The following is a 22,365-nucleotide window of genomic DNA, read 5'->3' as shown; positions in this document are numbered from 1 at the left end:
TGTAGACCAATTTGGAGAGTATTGCCATCTTAACAATATTAAGTCTTTCAATCTATGAACACAGGATTTCTTTTTATTTATTTCGGTCTTTAATTGATTTCAAAGAACTTTGTAGTTTTCAGTATACAAGTCTTATTTTGTTAAATATATTCCTAAGTATTTTATTCTTTTTGATGTTATTGTAAATTGAATTATTTTATTAATTTTATTTTCAAATTGTTCACTACTATTTTTTAGAAACACAGTTTTTGTGTATTAATATTGTATTCTGCAAACTTACTGAATTGTTTATTAGCTCCAATACATGATCTTGTTCTCTGCAAACAGAGATTGTTTTACTTCTTTCTTTCCAATCTACATGCCTTTTCTTTCTTTCTTTCTTTCTTTTTTTTTTTTTCCTAACTGCCTGGGCTAGAACCTCTGGTACAACGTTGAATAGAAGTAGTGAAGAGGGAACATCCTTGATTGTTCCTAAGTCTTAAGAAAGCTTTCATACCATTAAGGGTAATGCTAGCTGTGGATTTTTTTAAAGATGCCCTTTGAGGGAGTTCCCTTCTATTCCTAGTTTGTTGAGTATTTTTATTATGAAGGGGTGTTGAATTTTGTCAAATGCTTTTTCTGTGTCTAGTGAAGCAATCATGGGGTTTTTGTCCTACATACTATGGATATGATGCATTACATAATTGATTTTGGGGTGTTAAACCAATCTTGCATTCCTTGGCTAAATTGAGGAAGTAATTCTAAAGTGTTTTTATTAGCCAGATTAAGAAGAACATTCCAGGCAGAGGGAACACAGAGCAAAAACAACACCCAGAGCCTTGAAATAGCTTTAGAGTTGTAAGAGATGAGACTAGGGGCCAAATTGTAAAGATTTTTTTTTTTCTGCCATACTTAAGGAGTTTGGATATTATTCTAAAGATAGAGGAGGCCACTGTAAGTTTATGAGTAGAAGAGAAACATACAGTCTGAAAGGACACCTTGGCAACAGTGTAGAGTCTGTATCGTGAGGACTTTTTCAGGGAGAATATTGTTGCAGTAGTCCAGTTGAGACATGAACATCATTAAGCCAGTGTCTTTGGGCTCATCAGTTAGGATTCTCATGATAAGTCACAGGAAATTCAGCTGAACTGTCTTAAGTCAAAAAGAGAATGTATTGACTAGTGCAAATGAAAAGACCCTGTGTTAGAATTGGCCTCCTGTGTGGTTTGATCTAGAGATTCACAGTCTGATTTTCCATGTCCTTTTCACTTCTGGGTTCCTTCTCAAGTTGGCTCTGTCTGTTGACTTCTCTCTCAGGGTAGCAACAATACTTGCAACAGTTCCAGATATCACCTCCTCACACTTAATTGTCCAGAGAAAGAATGTTTCTGTTCTTTTGAACTCTTCCTTCACTCCCATCTTACTCTTATCCCCTCCCCCTCCCCCCAACCTATTCTTTCCCAGTAGTTCCAGCTAACGCATCCTCCCATCTTAATAGCTTGAGTTAAGCTATTTGCAGTGCTGTGGGTAGAAAGAATATGCTGATTGACCACTGTGGAGTTGAGAGTGATTCCCAAAGGGAAATAGGGGTACAGGAAGAAGAAGGAGTAAATGGAGCAGGGGAGGCATCAACGTTGGATAGGAGGGGAGAGAACAATTTTAAGAGACATTTTTAAATAGACGTGGAGTGTGAGAGAGAGGGAGGCATCTTGAATTATTCTCAGTTTATTGGCTTAGGTGAATACATAGATGGTAACACCCTTTACCAAAATAGTAATGAAGCAAAGTAGATTAAAGGGGAAAGATGATGAGTTCAGGAATTTGTAGACTAGTATCACGTCCCCTTCTTCCATCTTTTTTCCTAAGTTGACATCCCTAGCTGCCTCATCCACTCCTCATATGACTTAGTTGCAAGTATCTAAACATAGCCCTCTTAGATGGCAAACAATAGCAAGTGTAAGGCAGTTAGCTCATGGAAGAGCAACCCCCCCACCCCCATTTTTAAAATTCTTTACTTTTATTAATGCATCTTGGGGATTGCTTTAGATTTTTGGCACTTTACTTGCCGACCTTGCTGTATATTTGAATCTTAAACTTTTTTTTTTTTTTTTTTTTTTTTTTTTAAATAGGAGCTACTCATCTAGGTTTTGGCCATTTTGTACATTCACTTGATGTTTTGGAACCAAATATAGCAGTTTCTAGCCTTCTCTGTTGCATTTTATCTATTGGTCCAGAATTCTAGCCTCTTGACATTTTTTCAGAATATTTATTGTTCCATTCAGTGTATTTGTTTTACCATCTCTCTCAGCCATGTGCTATTCTTGATTTTTAAAAAAACTTTCTTTTTAGACATTTTCAAACATAAGCAGAAGTCGAGAGAGTAGTAAGATGAATCCACATCACCCTGCTTCAACAACCATCATCTTGTATCATGTATATCCCCACTTACTTTTCCCCCCATACACTCAATTATTTTGAAGCAAATCCCAGACATTGGGTCATTTCATCCGTAAATAATTTTGTATACATCTCTAAAAAATAAGAATTCTTCTTAAAACATAGCCGCAATATCATTATCACACCTAAAAAATCAATAATTCCTTAATGCCATTAAATATCCAGTCAGCATTCAAATGTCTCTGACTGCCTCATAATTTTTTTTTCACAATTTCATCCTTGCTTTTGATTAGCGTGTCTTCTTGATAGATCATTCAAATTATTTTTTTAAATCTATCAGTCATTTGAAACTGCTCTTAGGGTCACCCCAGTCTATTCATTGAAACCTTTTGTGTAGAGTCATTAAACTAGTTGGTCATTTGATTGCTTTACTCCATCTTATTCTGTCTGTTTTAGGCTGTGGTCCACCTTCTTCCTCCCTTCTCCCTTCAGTCTGTTCTCAACATAGCATCCATACTGATCCTTTTAAAGCATACGTTTCTCCCTCCATAAAACCCTCCAGTGGCTTCCTGACTCACTCAGATGAAAAGACAAAGTCTGTACATGACCTACAAGGCCCTACTTAATGCTCGTCCCCATTTCCTTCTCCTTTTCCCTCTTTCTCATTTTGCTTTGACCACGCTGGCCTTCTCACGCTTGCTTGAACACGCCAGGTGTGCTCCCACCTCAGGGCCTTTGCATTTGTTGTTTCCCCTGCCTGAAATGCTCTTCCTTGGATAGCCACGTGCCTTTCCTTTATCTTCTCCTGAGCCTTCTCTGGACACTCCCGCTAAAATCTTTATTTCCCCCCAACACATCCTATCCCCTTTGCCTGCTTCATTTTTTCTCTTTAGTATTTATCATTATTTTGTGTGTCATCTCTTTTCCCATTTAGAAAGGAGGTTCCATGAGGGTAAGGATTTTTGTTTGTTTTGTTCACTGCTGTATCTCCAACTTTAGACCAGGCCTGCACATTGTAGAAAATCAATATTCATGAATAAAGGAATTAGTGAATTGAGTGAATTAATGAATGCTGGCTCCCAGGGATCATGGTTTCCTCTATTAGCATTTATAAGCCATTACATTATTATTACTATTATTTATGGTTACATAAATTATTGTGTATCCATATGATAGACTATTTTGAATCTAGTAAATTATATTCATGAGGAGTTGGAGTTTTTTTTTGTTTTTTGTTTGTTTTGGTAGCCAGTTTTCTTTTTCTTTGAAATCAAAGGGGAAAAAATACCAGTTTGTCTGGGATCACAGTGGATTTATAAACAGGGTAGACAGTACAAATACAGAATTAATTATACCTGAACTTGAAATCTGATACTGTGTACCATACCTATTTTTTTTTTTTTGAGGGACTTTCTTTTTTTTAATTGAAGTATAGTTGATTTACAATGCTGTGTTAATTTCTGCTGTATAGCAAAGTGATTCAGTTATACATACATATACATTCTTTTTCATATTCTTTTCCATTATGGTGTATCACAGGAGATTGAATATAGTTCCCTGTGCTATACAGTAGGGCCTTGTTGTTTATCCATTCTATATATACTAGTTTGCATCTGCTAACGCCACACTCCCACTCCATCCCTCCTGCAGCACGCCCCCCCAGCAACCACAAGTCTGTTCTCTATATCTGTGAGTCTATTTCTGTTTTGTAGATAAGTTCATTTGTGTCCTATTTTTTGGGTTCCACATATAAGTGATATCATATGGTATTTGTCTTTCTTTCTGACTTACTTCACTTAGTATGGTAATCTCTAGTTGCATCCATGTTGCTGCATATGGCATTATTTCGTTCTCTTTTTATGGCTGAGTAGTATTCCATTGCTTAAATGTAGCACATCTTCTTTATCCATTCATCTGTTGATGGACATTTAGGTTGTTTCCATGTCTTGGCTATTGTGAATAGTGCTGCTGTGAACATAGGGGTGCATGTATCTTTTCTGGATTATAGTTTTATCTGGATATGTGCCCAGGAGTGGGATTTCTGGATCATATGGTAATTTTATTTTTAGTTTTCTGAGGAACCTCCATTCTGTTTTCCATAGTGGCTACACCAACTTACATTCCCACCAACAGTGTAGGAGGGTTCCCTTTTCTCCACATCCTCTCCAGCATTTGTTATTTGTATACTTTTTAATGACAGCCATTCTGACCAGTGTGAGGTGGTACCTCATTGTAGTTTTGATTTGCATTTCTCTAATAATTAGCGATGTTAAGCATCTTTTCATATGCCTGTTGGCCATTTGTATGTCTTCTTTGGAGAAATGTCTATCTAGGTCTTTGCCCATTTTTCAGTTGGGTTGTTTGTTTTTTTGTTTAAGTTGTATGAGCTGTTTGTATATTTTGGAAATTAAGCCCTTGTCAGTAGCATCATTTGCAAATATTTTCTCCCATTCTGTAGGTTGTCTTTTTGTTTTGTCTGTGGTTTCCTTTGATGTGCAAAAGCTTGTAAATTTGATTAAGTTCCATTTGTTTATTTTTGTTTTTATTTCCATTGCCTTAGGAGACTGACCTAAGAAAACAATGGTACTATTTATGTCAGAGAATGTTTTGCCTGTGATCTCTTTTAGGAGCTTTATGGTGCCATGTCTTATGTTTAAGTCTTTAACCATTTTGAGTTTATTTTTGTGTATGGTGAAAGCTGTCCAACTTTCCCAACACCACTTGCTGAAGAGACTGTCTTTTCCCCATTGTATATTCTTGCCTCCTTTATTGAAGATTAATTGACCGTAGGTGTGTGGGTTTATTTCTGGGCTCTCTGTTCTGTTCCATTGATCCATATGTCTGTTTTTGTGCCAGTACCGTGCTGTTTTGATTACTTTAGCTTTGTAGTATTGTCTGAAGTCTGGGAGGCTGACGCCTCCTTCTTCTTTTTCTTTGGGATTGCTTTGGCAATTCTGGGTCCTTTATGGACCCAGAATTTAGGATTATTTATAAATAAATAAATTTTAGGACTATTTATTTGTTCTAGTTCTGTGAAAAATGTCATGAATAATTTGATAGGGATAGCATTAAATCTGTAGATTGCTTTGGGTAGTGTGCTCATTTTAACAATATTAATTCTTCCAATCCAAGAGCATGGGATATCTTTCCATTTCTTTGAGTCTTCTTCGGTTTCTTTTATTAATGTTTTATAATTTTTAGCATATAACTCTCACCTCATTGGTCAAGTTTGTTCTTAAGTATTTTATTTTGGGGTGTGTGATTTTGAAAGGTATTGTTTTTTTACATTCCTTTTCTGATAGTTCATTGTTAGTGTAAAGAAATGAAACCAATTTCTGTATGTTAATCTTGTATCCTGCTACCTTGATGAATTCATTTATCAGTTCTAGTAGATTTTGTGTGGAGTCCTTAGGGTTTTCTATGTATAGTATCATGTCATTTGCATATAATGACAATTTTACTTCTTCCCTTCATTTGGATACCTTTTATTTCTTTTTCTTGTCTGATTGCTGTGGGTAGAACTTCCAGTATCATGTTGAATAGAAGTGGTAAGAGTGGGCATCCTTGTCTTGTTCCAGAATTTAGTGGGAAGGCTTTCAGCTTTTCACCATTGAGTATTACATTGGCTTTGGGTTTGTCATAAATAGCTTTTATTATGTTGAGATATGTTCTCTCTGTACCCACTTTGGTAAGAGTTTTTATCATGAATGGATGTTAAATTTTGTGAAATGCTTCTTTTGCATCTACTGAGATGACCATGTGGTTTTTGTCTTTTCTTGTTTATGTGGTGTATCACATTGATTGATTTGCATGTGTTGAACAATCCTTGTGAACTTGGGATGTATCCCACTTGGTCGTGGCGTATGATTTTTTTTTATGTGTTGTTGAATTTGGTTTGCTAATATTTTGTTGAGAATTTTTGAATCTATATTCATCAAAGGTATTGGCCTGTAATTTTCTTTTTTGGTGGTGTCTTTGTCTGGTTTGGGTATCAGGGTGGTGGTGGCTTCATAGAATGTCTTTGGGAATGTTCCTTCCTCTTCAGTTTTTTGGAAGAGTTTGAGAAGGATCAGTATAAGTTCCTCTTTGCATGTTTGGTAAAATTCGCCTGTGAAGCCATCTGGTCCTATAATTTTGTTTGTAGGGAGTTTTAAGATTACAGATTCTATTTCACTTCTAGTGATTGGTCTATTCAAATTAGCTATTTATTCTTGATTCAGTTTTGGTGGGCTGTATGTTTCTAGAAACTTGTCCATTTCTTCTAGGTTATCAAATTTGTTGGCATATAATTGTTCATAGTATTCCCTGTGGTTTCTTGTATTTCTGCAGGTATCGGTTGTTATGTCTCCTTTTTCAATTCTTATTTTGTTTATTTTGTTCTTGGTGAGCCTGGCCAGAGGTTTGTCAATCTTGTTTACCCTTTCAAAGAACCAGCTCTTGGTTTTACTGATTTTTCTTTCTATTTTTTTTTAAATTTATTTTCCACTGCATTGGGTCTTTGTGCTGCACGTGGGCTTTCTCTAGTTGCAGCGAGTGGGGGCTACTCTTTGTTGCAGTGCACGGGCCTCTCATTGTGGTGGCTTCTCTTGTTGTGGATCACGGGCTCTAGGTGCACGGACTTCAGTAGTTGTGGCTTGTGAGCTCAGTAGTTGTGGCTTGTGGGCTCTAGAGCGCAGGCTCAGTAGTTGTGGCGCACAGGCTTAGTTGTTCTGTGGCATGTGGGATCTTCCCAGACCAGGGCTCGAACCCGTGTCCCCTGCATTGGCAGGCAGATTCTTAACCACCTTGCCACCAGGGAAGCCCTCTATTGTTTTTTAGTCTCTATTTTATTTATTTCTTCTCTGATCTTTATTATTTCCTTCCTTCTGCTGACTCTAGGTTTTTGTTTTTTTTCTAATTCTCTTAAGTGGTAGGTTAGGTTGTTTATTTGAAGTTTTTCTTGCTTTTTGAGGAAGGCCTGTATCACTATGAACTTCCCTCTAAGAACTGCTTTTGCTGCATCGCATGTATTTTGTATGGTTGTGTTTTCCTTGTCACTTGTCTCAAGGTATTTTTAAATTTCCTGTTTGATTTCATCATTGACCCATTGTTTCTTTGGTTGGGGTTTTTTTAGTAGCATGTTGTTTAGTCTCCATGTAATTGCTTTTTTCTCATTTCTTTTTTCTGTGGTTGATTTCTAGTTTCATGCCATTGTGGTCAGAAAAGATGCTTGTGATAATTTCTATACTCTTAAATTTGTTGAGGCTTGTTTTGTGTCCTAGTATGTGGTCAGTCCTAAAGAATGTTCCATGTGCACTTGAAAAGAATGTGTATTCTGGTTTTTTGGATGTAATTTCCTGAAAATGTCAACTGTTCTATTGTATCATCTAGGATCTCTGTTGCCTTATTGATTTTCTGTCTAGAAGATCTGTCCAGAGAAGATCTGTCCATTGATGTGAGTGGGGTGTTAAAGTCTCCTACTATTATTGTATTCTTGTCATTTTCTTTCTTTATGTCTGTTAGTATTTGTTTTATGTATTTGGATGGTCCTATATTAGGTGCATATATGTTGATGAGCGTAAAATCCTCTTCTTGTATTGATCCTTTTATTGTTATATAGTGTCCTTTATCTTTCTTTATGGCCTTTGTTTTAAGTCTATTTTGTCTGATATGAGTATTGTGACCCCTGCTTTCTTGTCGTTTCCATTTGCGTGAAATATCTTTTTCCATCCCCTCATTTTCAGTTTCTGTGTGTCCTTTGCCCTAAAGTGGGTCTCTTGTAGGCAGCATCTTGTAGGCTTTTGTTTCTTAATCTAATCTGCCACTCTGTGTCTTTTTATTGGAGCATTTAGTCCATTGACATTTAAGGTAATTATTGATAGATATGTATTTATTGCCATCTTAAACATTGTTTTCCTGTTGATTTTATATTTCTTCTTTGTCCCTTTCTTTTTCTTGTTGTTTTCCTTTTGTGGTTTGATAATTTTCTTTTGTATTATACTTATGTTCTCTTCTTTTTGGTTTTTGTGAATCTATTTTATGTTTTTGATTTGTGGTAACCCTGTTTTTCAAGTATGTTAACCCCATTGTATATCTACTTGCCTTAGACTGGTAGTCATATAGGCTCAAACACATTCAAGGAAATTTTTTAAAATCTACATTTTTTTACTCTCCTCCATCACATTTTATGATTTTGGTGTCCTCTTTTACATCTTCATGTTCATCGTTTTGCTCTTCATTGTGGTTATCATTACTTTCACAGAAATTTTTTGATTTTTTTTTTAATCTGTGTACTGGCTTATTTAGGTGTTTTGCTTTCCAATTGTGATTTTCTGTTTTCTATATATTCTTCTATTTAGAGATCTTTCAATATTTCCTTTTAGGGGATAGTTTTAGTATTGCTGTATTCTTTTAGTTTTTGCTTGTCTGAAAAATTCTTTGTCTCTCCTTCTATTCTAAATGATAATCCTGCTGGGTAGAGTACCTTAGGTTGCAGATTTTTCCCTTTCAGGACTTTGACTATATCTTGCCACTCCCTTCTGGCCTGCAACGTTTCTGTAGAGAAATCAGCTGATAGCCTTATGGGGTAACCTATGTAATTAACTCTTTGTTTTTCTCTTGCTGCCTTTAGAATCCTCTCTTTAACTTTTGCCATTTTTATTATAATATGTCTTGGTGTAGGTCTGTTTGGGTTTACCTGTTTGGGACCCTCTGTGCTTTCTGTATCTGGATATCTGTTTCCTTCTTTAGGTTTGGGAATTTTTCAGCCATAATCTCTTTTTTTTTTTTTTTTAATACTTTATTTATTTTATTTATTTATTTATGACTGTGTTGGGTCTCTTAGTTTTCGTGTGAGGGCTTTCTCTAGTTGCGGCAAGTGGGGGCCACTCTTCATCGCGGTGCGGGGGCCGCTCTTCATCGCGGTGCGTGGGCCTTTCACTATCGCGGCCCCTCCCATTGCGGGGCACAGGCTCCAGACGCGCAGGCTCAGTAGTTGTGGCTCACGGGCCCAGTTGCTCCACAGCATGTGGGATCTTCCCAGACCAGGGCTCGAACCCGTGTCCCCTGCATTAGCAGGCAGATTCTCAACCACTGTGCCACCAGGGAAGCCCTGGCCATAATCTCTTTTAATACATTGTGGATCTCCTTTTCTGTTTCTTCTCCTCATGAAGAGTTCTAAATAATACGGGAAAATTGTATACTATAAATGAAAAGTAAAGATATATTCACTGTATGTATTCACTAGGAAGAAGTAGGTCAACATCTTTACAGTGGTTATTTCTGGGTCATGGAAACATGGGTGGTTGTTATTTATACTTTTCTCTACTTTCTCAATTTTCTATAGGTATGCGTTTTTTTTTTTCTTTTATAACCAGAAAAAAAGTTTCTTCCCTTCCATGTCCACTCCATCAAAAAAAAAAAAAAAAGGAAGAATCCTTTTTAGAATTGAGCCCAAGAAGTGTTCACTTCTCTATAGTTGAAAAGTCCACTATCCACCTTCTGATTTTTGCAAACTGGAACAATAGTTATCTATCTCCATTCGTTCAAGATTTCTCTTTTTATCAATATAATTTATTAAAATTTTCTTTAGTTCAGTGACCTTATGTGCAAGTTTTACCAGTCTTCCTGGTAGAAATTATTTAGTGAACAGACTTGATCTTATCCTCCTCACCCGTCTGGGACTTTTTTTCCCTCTAGGATTGTTAATTCTCTCCCATTTAACCCCAAATTCATACCCTTTGATAGAGAATATGGAAGCAAAATAGAGGTTGAGAAATTCTGCTTTCTCAGCATTACATTTTATCATCAAGCAAATTGCCTTTTCACTCTAAAAATACCCTTTTTGCTTTTGCTAGCTTTTTTTTTTTAAAAAGGTTTCACATTTATTTATTTATTTATTTATTTATTTTTGGCTGTGTTGGGTCTTCGTTTCTGTGCGAGGGCTTTCTCTAGTTGTGGCAAGCGAGGGCCACTCTTCATCGCGGTGCGTGGGCCTCTCACTATCGCAGCCTCTCTTGTTGCGGAGCACAGGCTCCAGACGCGCAGGCTCAGTAGTTGTGGCTCACGGGCCCAGTTGCTCCGCAGCATGTGGGATCTTCCCAGACCAGGGCTCGAACCCGTGTCCCCTGCATTGGCAGGCAGATTCTCAACCACTGCGCCACCAGGGAAGCCCTTGCTAGCCTTTTTGTAAACCTTAATTTGTTTTGGACCTTGGCCTCCGCATGTGGTTCTTCCAAGTCTTGCTACTCTTTCAGGCTGATTGCTGATGTGTTCTTCTGTTCATTTTTTGTCTGTTCTTTTAGAATAGCTACCAGTACATCTACTGTCTTCCTCTGCCTTCCCCACCTGCTTAAGAATTTTTTAAATACCCAAGCAAAAATGCATTTTAAGAGCTTTCTTCTTAGAGTCTCATGCAGTGGAACCACGTGTCTCTGTTCTCAGGACTTCTTAATTCTGCCTTCCTAGAGCCTGTGCCACACAACCCCTACCTTTTTGCCACAAATTCTAAGATGGCATGATCTCTTTCTCCTATGGTTCTCCTTTCATTTCACCAACAGGTTTCTTCTTTAGCCAGAGTAACCATTCCCTGACTCATTTTATGTACCTTTGAAACATGAAGATGTCAGCATACTAGGTCAGGAACTTGTCAGTTGTTCCTGGTTAGCTGACTGGGACTTTGAACAGATTCCAGAGTAGTTGAAGCCCTCCAAGGTGACAGTGTGCTGCTTCTATGCTAGAATTGGCTTCAAGAGAGTCCTACCTTCCACCTCCATTGGCTGGGGCCTGGGGGGCTCCTACAGTAATGTTACGTTTGGCATCTCTCCTGCTGACCCTGCCCACCTGTGTTTTCCATTGAGCGTCTCACTTTGAATGCCTGTAAACACGGTTCCTTACCAGCCCCTCCCCAGTAACCCTGTTCCTCTGGAATAGTTCAGACTCTTTTTGTCACCATGTTCTCCTCAAGTGAGTCCTGCTCACTGAGTCTGAAGCTCTCCAAGATGTGAAAATACATACACACACACATATATGTATATGTGTGTATACATATTTATACATACATATGTAACACACACATATATACGTAATTCTTTGTTACCTTAAATTAGCTCTTTATGTGTTGGTATGTAGGTGCCTGAGACAAATGGATTATTTTGGTCCTTTACTTTTTCACTTAATGAAACATCAGACATCTACTCTGAAAGTGTGCAGAGAGGAGCAGAGACAATTTGAGAGTCTGTGAATGCATGTAAATTAGACACTTTTTCAATTTCAGAAACTCAGAGGTGGTTGAGTGTGGGGCACCTCGATCAGTCTGACTGCCATTTTCTATTCTCAAAACTGTGAAATTGAAAACACTCAGGATAATGAAGTAAAAAACTATTTTTAGCTCTGAGAGTGACTGGGCTGGGTCTTGAGATTACAGCAAGGCCAACAGGCCTAGTGTAAGTCATTCAGATCAGTTCAACAAAGTGTATAGCATGCAAGACCCAGAGCATGCCCTGTAAGCATAAAGAAAATACTAGAGCGCGGCGCGCACCGCCGCACGTCGGGACCGGGGTCCGGTGCGGAGAGCCCTTCGTCCTGGGACACGGGGTGCGGCCGGAAAGGCGGCCGCCCCCTCGCCCGTCACGCACCGCACGTTCGTGGGGAACCTGGTGCTAAACCATTCGTAGACGACCTGCTTCTGGGTCGGGGTTTCGTACGTAGCAGAGCAGCTCCCTCGCTGCAATCTATTGAAAGTCAGCCCTCGACACAAGGGTTTGTAAAAGAAAAAAAAAAGAGAAAAAAAAAAAAAAGAATAAAAAGTATGAAAAGAAGAAAATAAAATAAAATAATTAAAGAAAATACTAGACTTCTATTAAAGAAGTTCATAGTTTGTCCTTCAGCCACAGAGCACCAGGAATGCACCTGCAGTTGAATAAATTGGGTTTATTGCTTGTTGCAGCAAAGGAGGATGCACACCACGAGGAAGCACGCAGCATCTCAGTAAGAGTGTTAGAAAAGTCTTACTATAGGATTTAGGCTTGTGTTAGGTGATTGTGTGGGAGGTTTAAGGACGTCGGGCTTTGCTGTGGATCGGGTGCTGTCAGAAAGTGGGGCAAATTCTATGACTGGGTATCTTAGTAGAGTTTATGTAAAGAGAGAGCAGTCTAAAGAAAAGCTATAGCTATAATTGGCAAAGAAGCAGCAGTCACTCATCATCCAGCAATAGGGGCTATTTGATATTTTTTTGGTTTGGGCGGTGTTCATGTTTTGTGTGTGTTCAGACAGATTACACAGTGTTCTTATTTTTTTTGTCTGATCCATCATGGTCACAGAATGGTCTTGTCTGATGTTCATGTCTGAAATTGCTTATGTGTAAGAGGAGAACACCAAGACCTAACTGTGAGTGCCAGGCCAGCTCATAGCAACACCAGGCCAGCTCCTGGGTATCAGAGGCTGCTTTTCTTATTCTCAGGTATGATTTATAGGTTTTAATCAGCACTAGCTAAAATTGGGTAGAAATGGTACTTAGTGGAAGATGTTACCCATTTCTGTTCCAATCCATTCAAATAGAGGATGTAAGACACATAAATAGAACTCTTGAATAAGGCCAGGTGTGATAAGTGCAATTAAAGAGGTTCAGACAGTGTATTCTAAGCAATGGGGATGATAAGAGAAAATGCTTCAGGGACAAGGGCAGTAGTTGGCCTGGGCTTAGGATAGGCTGGATTTAGATATGTGGAGTTGGAGGGAAAAGCAAAACCATTCGAGTAAGCAAAGGCTGAGAGGTAAGAAATCACAAGGCAGGCTCAAAGCATGGTGAGAAGTCTAGTTTGGCTGAATCAGGAGTATGTAATGGGAAAGAAGCGTGAAGAGGTACTTTTGGGCTAGATTATGGAATTCAGTTGTTTAGGAGTTCACTTTGTAGGGAGGGAAAAATCAGAATTTGCTAAATACTGTGTGTGCTGGGAGCTTTGTATATGTTATCTTATTTAATCTGTAACCCTTGTAACAACCCTGAGAAGTAGGTGTCATGATAGCCATTTTATAGATGATGAAAATGAGCTCTAGTAAGGTTAATTTAACCTCCACTTAAATAGTTGGACACACAGCGAGGATCTTAATAACTCTGACTGAAAAGGTGGTACTCACTTTATTGATACTTCCCTCTGCTGTCTCCTGTGTGATGCAGTCTCTTGTCATTATGGGAACCGTTGAAAGCTTTTGATCAAAGGAATGGCAAGACCAGTTAGAATTATGCTTTAGGAAGATTACTCTGGTAACAAACAGTAATAGTTAACATGTGTTGAATATATGGACTAGGCCCTGTGCTAAGCAACTTAGACACACAAATATCTCTTTTAGTAATATGTAGGATGAATTGGGAGTGGGGAGGTTGGTAAAAGATGAAGAAAAAAATCTGATTAGACAAGCAGAAAACATTAAAGCAGTGGTCAGCAAAGTAGAGTTAGGTAGGAGGGGAATGCAATAAGATGGGCCCTTGGAGGAGACTGGTGAGGAAGAAACAGTCAGCTGTTGTTGGAGCCTCCACTTTAAGTAATGCTGAATTAAATATGACCTCAAGAACTTTCTCAGTATTTAGGGAGAAGCTTTCGTATCTTAGAGGACTGGCTACATTAAGACCTTTCTTGTTCTGTGGTAATCAGAAATATAAACACATCCAGTTTTTTATTGATTTATTTGCCCTAAGAATGAAATGCTGCAAATGGTTTAATGTTGCTTTCAGAAAGCTCTTTTGTTAACAGTGCTAGAGTTTCTGTTTTTGTTTTTAGCAATAGGGATGGTTATTAACAAGGGAAAGTAGAGCTGCACTCTGTAAAATCCATTAAGTTTTTAGTCAAGCTTAAATGATTTGCTAAGTGAAATTTTAATAATTAAATAAACCTAAATATGGGGAAAGCTTTCAATAAACAATTGGGATTTAGTCAAGTCCATTTAATAGAATACTTAAGTACATATAGAGATAGGGAACACAGCTGTTTTCTATTTTGGAAGGTCTGCAATTTTAATGTTCTAATATCTTTAATGTTCTGATCTCTTTAGTTGTTTGTTTTAAAGCAATTAAAAAACAAAATCACAAATCCCAACCTCCTAATTTATCCCACCCTTCCCTGCTTTCCCCTTTGGTAACCATAAATTTTTCTATGTCTTTGAGTTTCTGTTTTGTAAATAAGTTCATTTGTATCTTTTTTAAAAATTCTACATATAAGTGATATCCTATGATATTTGTCTTTCTCTGTCTAGCTTACTTCACTTAGTATGATAATCTCTAGGGCTGTCCATGTTGCTGCAGATGGCATTATTTCATTCTTTTTTATGGCTGAGTAATATTTCATTGTGTATATAGTACCATATGTATGGGATTAACATATACACACTACTATGTAGAAAGCAGATTAACCAACAAGGACCTACTGTGTAGCACAGAGACCTATACTCAATATTTTGTAATAACCGAAGGGCAAAGAATCTGAAAAAGTGTGTGTGTGTGTGTATGTGTGTGTGTGTGTATGTATACATATAAAACTGAATCACTTGGGACTTCGCCTGGTGACGCAGTGGTTAAGAATCCGCCTGCCAATGCAGGGGACACGGGTTCGAGCCCTGGTCCGGGAAGATCCCACATGCCGCAGAGCAACTAAGCCTGTGTGCCACAACTACTGAGCCTGCACTCTAGAGCCTGCAAGCCACAACTACTGAGCTCACGAGCCACAACTACTGAAGCCTGTGTGCCTAGAGCCCATGCTCTGCAACAAGAGAAGCCACCGCAGTGAGAAGCCTGCGCACCACAACAAAGAGTAGCTGCTGCATGCAGCAACAAAGACCCAACGCAGCCAAAAAAAAAAAAACTGAGTCACTGTGCTGTACACCTGAAACTAACATGACATTGTAAACCAACTATACTTCAATTAAAACCCCACAAATCCTTTTTGTAATGTAGCTATAAAGTAGAACATTTGTAATAGTGAAAAATTGTGATATAGATAGACAAGGAGATGTTATATAGCTGTTTGAGTGAATGAACTAGTTGCATGTATTAACTGGATACATTTTGCCAGAAAAAAGGCAAAAAGGAATTGCAGAAACATCAGTACAGTGTGATACTGTAATATAAAGTTTTTTTTTAATTGTGGTTAAAATATACATAACATTTATCATTTCAACCATTAGATACACAGTTCAGAGGCATTAAGTACATTCACACTGGTATACAACCATCACCACCATCCATTCATAATATAAAGTTTTAAAATACTCAGTCAATGGGCTTCCCTGGTGGCGCAGTGGTTGAGAATCTGCCTGCCAATGCAGGGGACACGGGTTCGAGCCCTGGTCTGGGAAGATCCCACATGCCGCGGAGCAACTGGGCCTGTGAGCCACAACTACTGAGCCCGCGCGTCTGGAGCCTGTGCTCCGCAGCAAGAGAGGCCGCGATAGTGAGAGGCCCGCACACCACGATGAAGAGTGGCCCCCGCTTGCCGCAACTAGAGAAAGCCCTTGCACAGAAACTAAGACCCAACACAGCCCCCCAAAAAATAATTAATTAATTAATAACTAGATTTTAGGGAAAAAAAAATACTCAGTCAATATTGTATATTGTTCATGGATGTATACTTACATAGTAAAATCTAAAAGCACATATTCTAGTAATAACCAAATTCGGAGTTGTGGCTATTGCAGTGAGGGTGGGAGGAAGAGACATAAGGGGCTCCAGTTATATCTGTGTGGTAGGTAGGTATACAGGTGCTCGTGTATTATCATCTGTAGTTTTTTGTACACTTGGAGTATTTTCTTTAAAATTGTTTTCTTAAAAAATCATTTCAGCTAGACATCTCCAAGTGTTTGCTAGCCATTGACTTTTTAGGCATTCTGGGCTGTTCAGTTCTAAGAAACATGGTGATACCAAGATCCAAGAGGTGAGGTTGCTCCCTATTGAGAACAGTTAACTTTATGAAGAGAAAAATCTGTTCCAAATTCAGCATTCTGACCCTAGCCTGCCATCTCAAGTGTACCCTTGGTCACAGGTGGCAGAGGCTATAGGTCTGAAGCCTAAAGGTCTGAGAGAGTGACTCTACAAAGAAAAGAAATACAGGAGGAGAGCAGGTTTTGGAAGGTGAAAATTAGTTTCATTTTTAGGTTTGAGTTGATAGACACACAAAAGGACATATATATTAATGGGATTTAGAGATAAGAGATAAGAGCTTGGAGGAAAGGTCAGAACTAGAGCTATACATTTTGGACATTACAGTGTATGCCTTGAGAATGAATGAGTTTACCAAAGGAAGAAGAATAAGGAAAGAACAAAGGTTGAAACAAAACCTTGGGGAGAGAGGATTAAAGAAGAACCAGTAAAAGAGATGGGAAGAAATGGGTTGAAGGACTAGTCAGTGGGGAAAGAAGAAATCAGGAGAGTGATGTGCCACAGATATTAAGGCAGGAAAGTTTGACAAGAATTTGTTCAGATTAATCCAATATTTATTGAATGACTTGTGGTAGTCACTTTCTTGTGTAGGAGAGGAGTCTTAAGAGTGAGAGCTGAGTAAAAGCCATTGGATTTGATGGTTACAGTACAGTTACCATGTTGTAACTATACTTCTTATCCATAAACTCTTTAAATACAGGAATTGTTTTATTTATCATTTTAATCTCAGTGTCTGGCACAGTACCTGGCATGTTGTTAAGTGTTCAGTAGTAAATATGTGAACTATTACATTGAATATAAAATGCACAGATTTCTCCTAGGTTATAAAACATATTTTTACCATCTAGCCTGTCTCTTCCATTGCTCTCAGTTCCCCCTCCTACCTTTGAAAATAGTATTCTCTACTTTTTCAGTGCTTCTTTGATTCTACTCTACAATCTCTTTATCAATAATCTCTTTTAAAATCAATTTTAATGTTTCTCTCCTTCTTGCCACATCACCATTCATTTAGTATTGCTTTTTGAAACCCTATATCACACTTCCTTTCTTACTCCCATTGCTCACCCATTAACTCAATATAAAGAAGACAGTTCTAACAATCAGAGCTGTATAGAGGTGGCATGGGCTTTCTGTGGGGGGAAGTACTGAGTTTCCTGTTTGATGGTATTCAGCAGAGTCAAGACCACCACGGTATACCGCAGGTTCCCACTAGCTATCTGTTTTACACATGGCAATGCACAGACGTCAATCCCAGTCTCCCAGTTCATCCCACCCTCCCTCCCCAACGCCCACCATGTCCACACGTCTGTTCCCTATGTCTGCATCTCTATTCCTGCCCTGTAAATAGGTTCATCTGTACCATTTTTCTAGATTCCACATACGTGCGTGTGTGTGTGTGTGTGTGTGTATATATATATATATATATATATATATATATAACACCATACACAAAAACAAACTTAAAATGGATTAAAGACCTAAATGCAAGACCGAACACTATAAAACTCTTACAGGAAAACATAGGAAGAACACTCTTTAACATAAATCACAGCAAGATCTTTTTTGTACATAAGTTTTTGTGTGAGCATATTCTTCTTGGGTATATACCTAAGGGCAGAATTGCTGGGTCATATGGAAACTTCGTTTACCTTTTTGAGGAACTGCCAGACTGTTTTTCAAAGCAGCTGCACTATTTTACATTCCCACCCAGCAGAGTACAGTAGTTCCATTTTCTCCACATCCTCGCCAACACTTTTGATTATGTCTTTTTTTTTTAATTAATTTATTTTTTGGCTGTGTTGGGTCTTCATTGCTGCACACAGGCTTTCTCTAGTTGTGGCAGGTGGGGGCTTTTCTTTTTGGTGGCTTGTTGCAGAGCACGGTCTCTAGGCGCATGGGCTTCAGTAGTTGTGGCACACGGGCTCAGTAGTTGTGGCTCGTGGGCTCTAGAGCTCGGGCTCTAGAGCGCAGGCTCAGTAGTTGTGGCACACGGGCTTAGTTGCTCTGTGGCATGTGGGATCTTCCCGGGCAAGGGCATGAACTCGTGTCCCCTGCATTTGCAGGCAGATTCTTAACCACTGCGCCACCAGGGAAGTCCCATCAATTATGTCTTTTTGATTATAGCATCCTGTGGGTGTAAAGTTCTGTCTCATTGTGGGTTTAATTTACATTTCTTTGATCGCTAGTGATGTTGAACATCTTTTCATGTGCATGTTGGCCATTATATATCTTCTTTGGAAAAATGTCTATTAAGATATTTTGTTCATTTTTAATTGGGTTGTCTTTCTGTTGAGTGGTAAGAGTTCTTTATATATTTTGGATACTCAACCTTTATCAGATATATGAAGTTTTCTTTCATTCAGTGGGTTGTCTTCACTTTCTTGATGGTGTCTTTGCCACACAAAAGTTTTAAAATTTGATGAAGTCCGCTTATTTTTCCTTTGCTTGTGCTTTTGGTGTCATATCTAAGAAAACAGTGCCTAATCTAATGTCACAAGGATTTATGTTTATTTTTTTTCTAAGACTTTTATGGTTTTGGCTCTTACATTTAGGTCTCTAATCTATTTTCAGTTAATTTTTAGAAATTTAATATGGTGTGAGGTAGGGGTCTAACTTCATTCTTTTGCATGTGAATGTCTTGTCCCCATAGCATTTGTTGAGAGGCTGGATGACTTTTAAGCCTGTTTCTGACTCTGAAGATTCTATGATGCTTTGTAGTATATTGGTTTCTGTTATTGTCCAAATAGGTGGACAGTCAAGATTACATATGATGGCCATCCTTTTCCCAAGAATACATTGTGTCTAAAAACAGGGATAGCCATTAGTGTTTTATCAGATTGTTCTAGATTTCTCAGTTGCTTTAAAGTCTATCCTCCTTTGACTTTTATGATACTGGTTTGCTTCTGGTCTTCTTTGACCAGCACAGTTTTCTTTTCTTCGTATTTTTGCATATAAGTACACATACCCCTCCAGTTTTTTTGGTATGGGAACTGTTCATGCAATTTTAATTAGCTTTGTCATTTAGGTAGCTCAGAGTTTCTTCTCAAGCCTAACTACAGTCTAATAAAAATTTCCTCTGAATATGCCGACAACACCTAGAATTTAACATGTGAAAAATAGGTGTTCAGTCTTCCCCTAACCATAAGCCCTCCCAGTTTTCCTCATTGTCTTCTCTTAGTATCTTAAACCAACCTTCGAGTTTTCCAACCCCCCACTCCGCATTCATTATTAAATGTTGCTGATCATTACATGGTAAAAGCCTTTGGACCCATCCTTTCCTTTCTATAGCTATAGCTGTCTTCTGGCTGATTTCCCAGACCCTAGTTTCTCTCTGTTAGGTCCTTACTCAACTGCTGGAATAATCCTCCTCAGATACCCTTCTGATTGAATCATTTCCCTGATCCTCGACCCACAGTATTAAATTTATATGACACAAGTCAACGTTTAACCCACCGCTACTTTCCTCTCCTTATCTCTTGTTACTTCCCTTAATGGATTTGGTAGTTAGCCTTATTTATTCTTTGTTCTTATTTCTTTGTTCTCATCTTTTTCTCATTGCACACAGTCCACTTTTCTCCTAGTGTGCCTTTGCTTCTCTTCTATTCTGAATCTCACTCCCTTCAATGATTGATCCCGTCTGATTCCTCTCCCTTTTTTTTTTTTTTTTTTGCATTCTTTCAACACGTAGACACTTAGTTTGTCTAGGAATAAGATCCATAGTACCCTGTTCCTTTTTTGCTGTTTGTTTTGGATATACTACTTTTTAAAAGCATTGTTTCATGTGGGAACCGTTGTTTCCATTTCATTTATGGTTCTCCTCCTTTCCTGCCTACAGCACAGTCCTGAACATAATAGTGGTCCAATAAATCTTCTTGGCTGACAGATCTATAAAAGTTTTGGGGGCAGATGTGTGATGTTTAGCATCATCATCATTTTTCAATTTTAGAAATGCAAAATAATGCCTTTTGTGCCATTATTTGGTTTTAATTTTTTATATTTTGTTTTATGCCAAGTTTTGAGAACAGTCTTCTCAGTACAGTTAAATGAAGTTCAACAACGTATTACTACAGATATTAAATCTAGTTTATTCAGCAGTAACCACCCGATATATCAGATTCTCTCAAGGGAAAGGTTAGCTTCTTAGATGCTGGCTAGGCATTTGTTCAAAGTGCATTATAGCCTTAAAGCTAGGACCATTTAAGATATTAAGATCCTTGACAGTTTAGTAGCAAAATAGTCACCAGCACCCGGAATAAGGAGTAGTGACCTGCTTGCTTTCTTCTACTGTCTGAAGTTGTGCTTCTGTTGCTGACCTCCTCTTAAAAAGAAGCATTTCTTCTAACTTTCATGTCACCTGAAGTCAGTATCAAGAGGAAAAAAAGGATTGTTGGAGTGGAGCTCGGCTGAGAGAGGATACAGGCAGAGCACAGCTCCCAGGCCCAGTGGCTGGCTATCTCACTCCTTGCCTGCCCACCCACCATCTCTCTCACCTCAGGAGCAGAGTTGACTTGAAGATAGTCCTCAGTTCATAGCCCCTGAGTAACATCACCAGTGCAAGGTTGCTTTCTTATTTCGTTACTTTCTTTTTAACCTTTTACCTTCACTCCACATGCCCATTCCTTTCTCCGTTCATGTGCACCCACTCTAATGTGTTTGTTTTATGTCCTTATACCTACGTATTTGCTTGAAAGATATGTAGTATAATTATAGTGTGTCTTTAGCTTACGTATGGTATTTGCTTATTTTTTTCAATGCTGTGCTTTTTAAGATATGTTCATATTGCTGTAGGTATATCTAAAGTGTTTTCTAAAAGCTATGTGGAATTTCATATTTGTATCTACTCCATTTTGATTCTACATTCTAACAGTTACAGAGATCAAAGTTACTTCAGGCTCCCTGCTGCAACATCATCACAGTGAACATTCTCACACAGGTCTATAGAGTATATAGTTTGAATTCGGATACAGACAGCCTTATTTGAGAATTTCTCTGGAATTTATCCACCAGTGTAGGATCACTGGATAATAGGACGTAGCTTTAATTTCACTAAGTGCAGCCAGATCACTTAGCAGAATGGCTGTGTCTGTTTACACTCTTACCCATAATGCATGAGAGTTCTTGCCTCCCCACATCTTTGACAGTACCTACTATTACCCCCCATTCTAATTTTTGCCCTTCTGATAGGTATAAGTGCTAGCTCATTGTTTTAATTAGTATTTTTCTCGTTGGTTTTATTTTGATCATCTCTTTATGTACTTGTTAACCATTTGAACTTCTCTTTCTGTGAGTTTCCTACTCATATCTTTTGGCCATTTTTCTATTGGGTTTCCTCTGATGTTCATATCAAATTGTAGGAATTCCTTGTCTGTGCTAGAGATTTAATCCATTGTCAATTTTAGACGTTGCAGAAGCTTTTCCTTGTCTGTCATCTATCTTAACCCTGTTCATGGTATTCTTTATTGAACAGAAATCCATAATTTTATTGAAGTCAAATCCAACAGTTTTTACTGTGTAGTTTGTATTTTTAGAGCCTGAGTCGGGAAGTCTTTCTGCTCCTGAGTGTTTTTTGTCAATGGATTATCCACACAAGCCTGTTTACATGGCCTTTTGAAGAGATGTCTTTCCTTTCTTTCTCACCTGTGACTTGAAGGAGGCTTGATGCTGTTGATGTTTGGCTGCCCCTGATGGAGGAAAAAATGTGAGAAAACTGATGCACGCTCCTTTCTCTAAGCCCTGCACTTCACTCACAGGACTGAGCCCCTGTGACCCTGTTTGTACTACATGAATCCTGTCTGCTCAGCTACAGCTCATTGGAAAGTGCTGCATACCTACCCAAGCTGAGTAGGTATGCAGGGAATTTGGAATTATGACCAGTCTCTGCTGGCCCCTTGAAGGACATGCAGATTAAGGGGTTTGGGGGTGAACATCTTCCTTTATGTTTACAGAGAAGCTAGAGAAATGCTGGCGGAGAAATGAGAATGAGGAAGATATGCACAGAGGAACAGAGAAAAAAGCCCTCTGGTCCCACAGAGAGGGAGAACGATTGAAGTAGAATGTGAGAGTAGCTGTCTTGTATCCTGATG

General features: G+C 38.4%; 1 protein-coding gene across 5 annotated transcripts in view; it reads left to right on the top strand.

Moving 5' to 3' along the window:
- The window catches only part of RIC3 (RIC3 acetylcholine receptor chaperone), a 50,792-nt gene that overhangs the window by 4,024 nt on the left and 24,403 nt on the right, over nucleotides 1-22,365 (top strand). The window lies entirely within an intron of this gene.

The sequence above is a fragment of the Balaenoptera physalus genome, assembly GCF_965194825.1.
Source record: "Balaenoptera physalus genome assembly, chromosome: 10".
Classification (NCBI taxonomy): Eukaryota; Metazoa; Chordata; class Mammalia; order Artiodactyla; family Balaenopteridae; genus Balaenoptera; species Balaenoptera physalus.
Note: the sequence above shows the minus strand (reverse complement) of the source record. Positions and strands in the feature narration are given on the sequence as shown.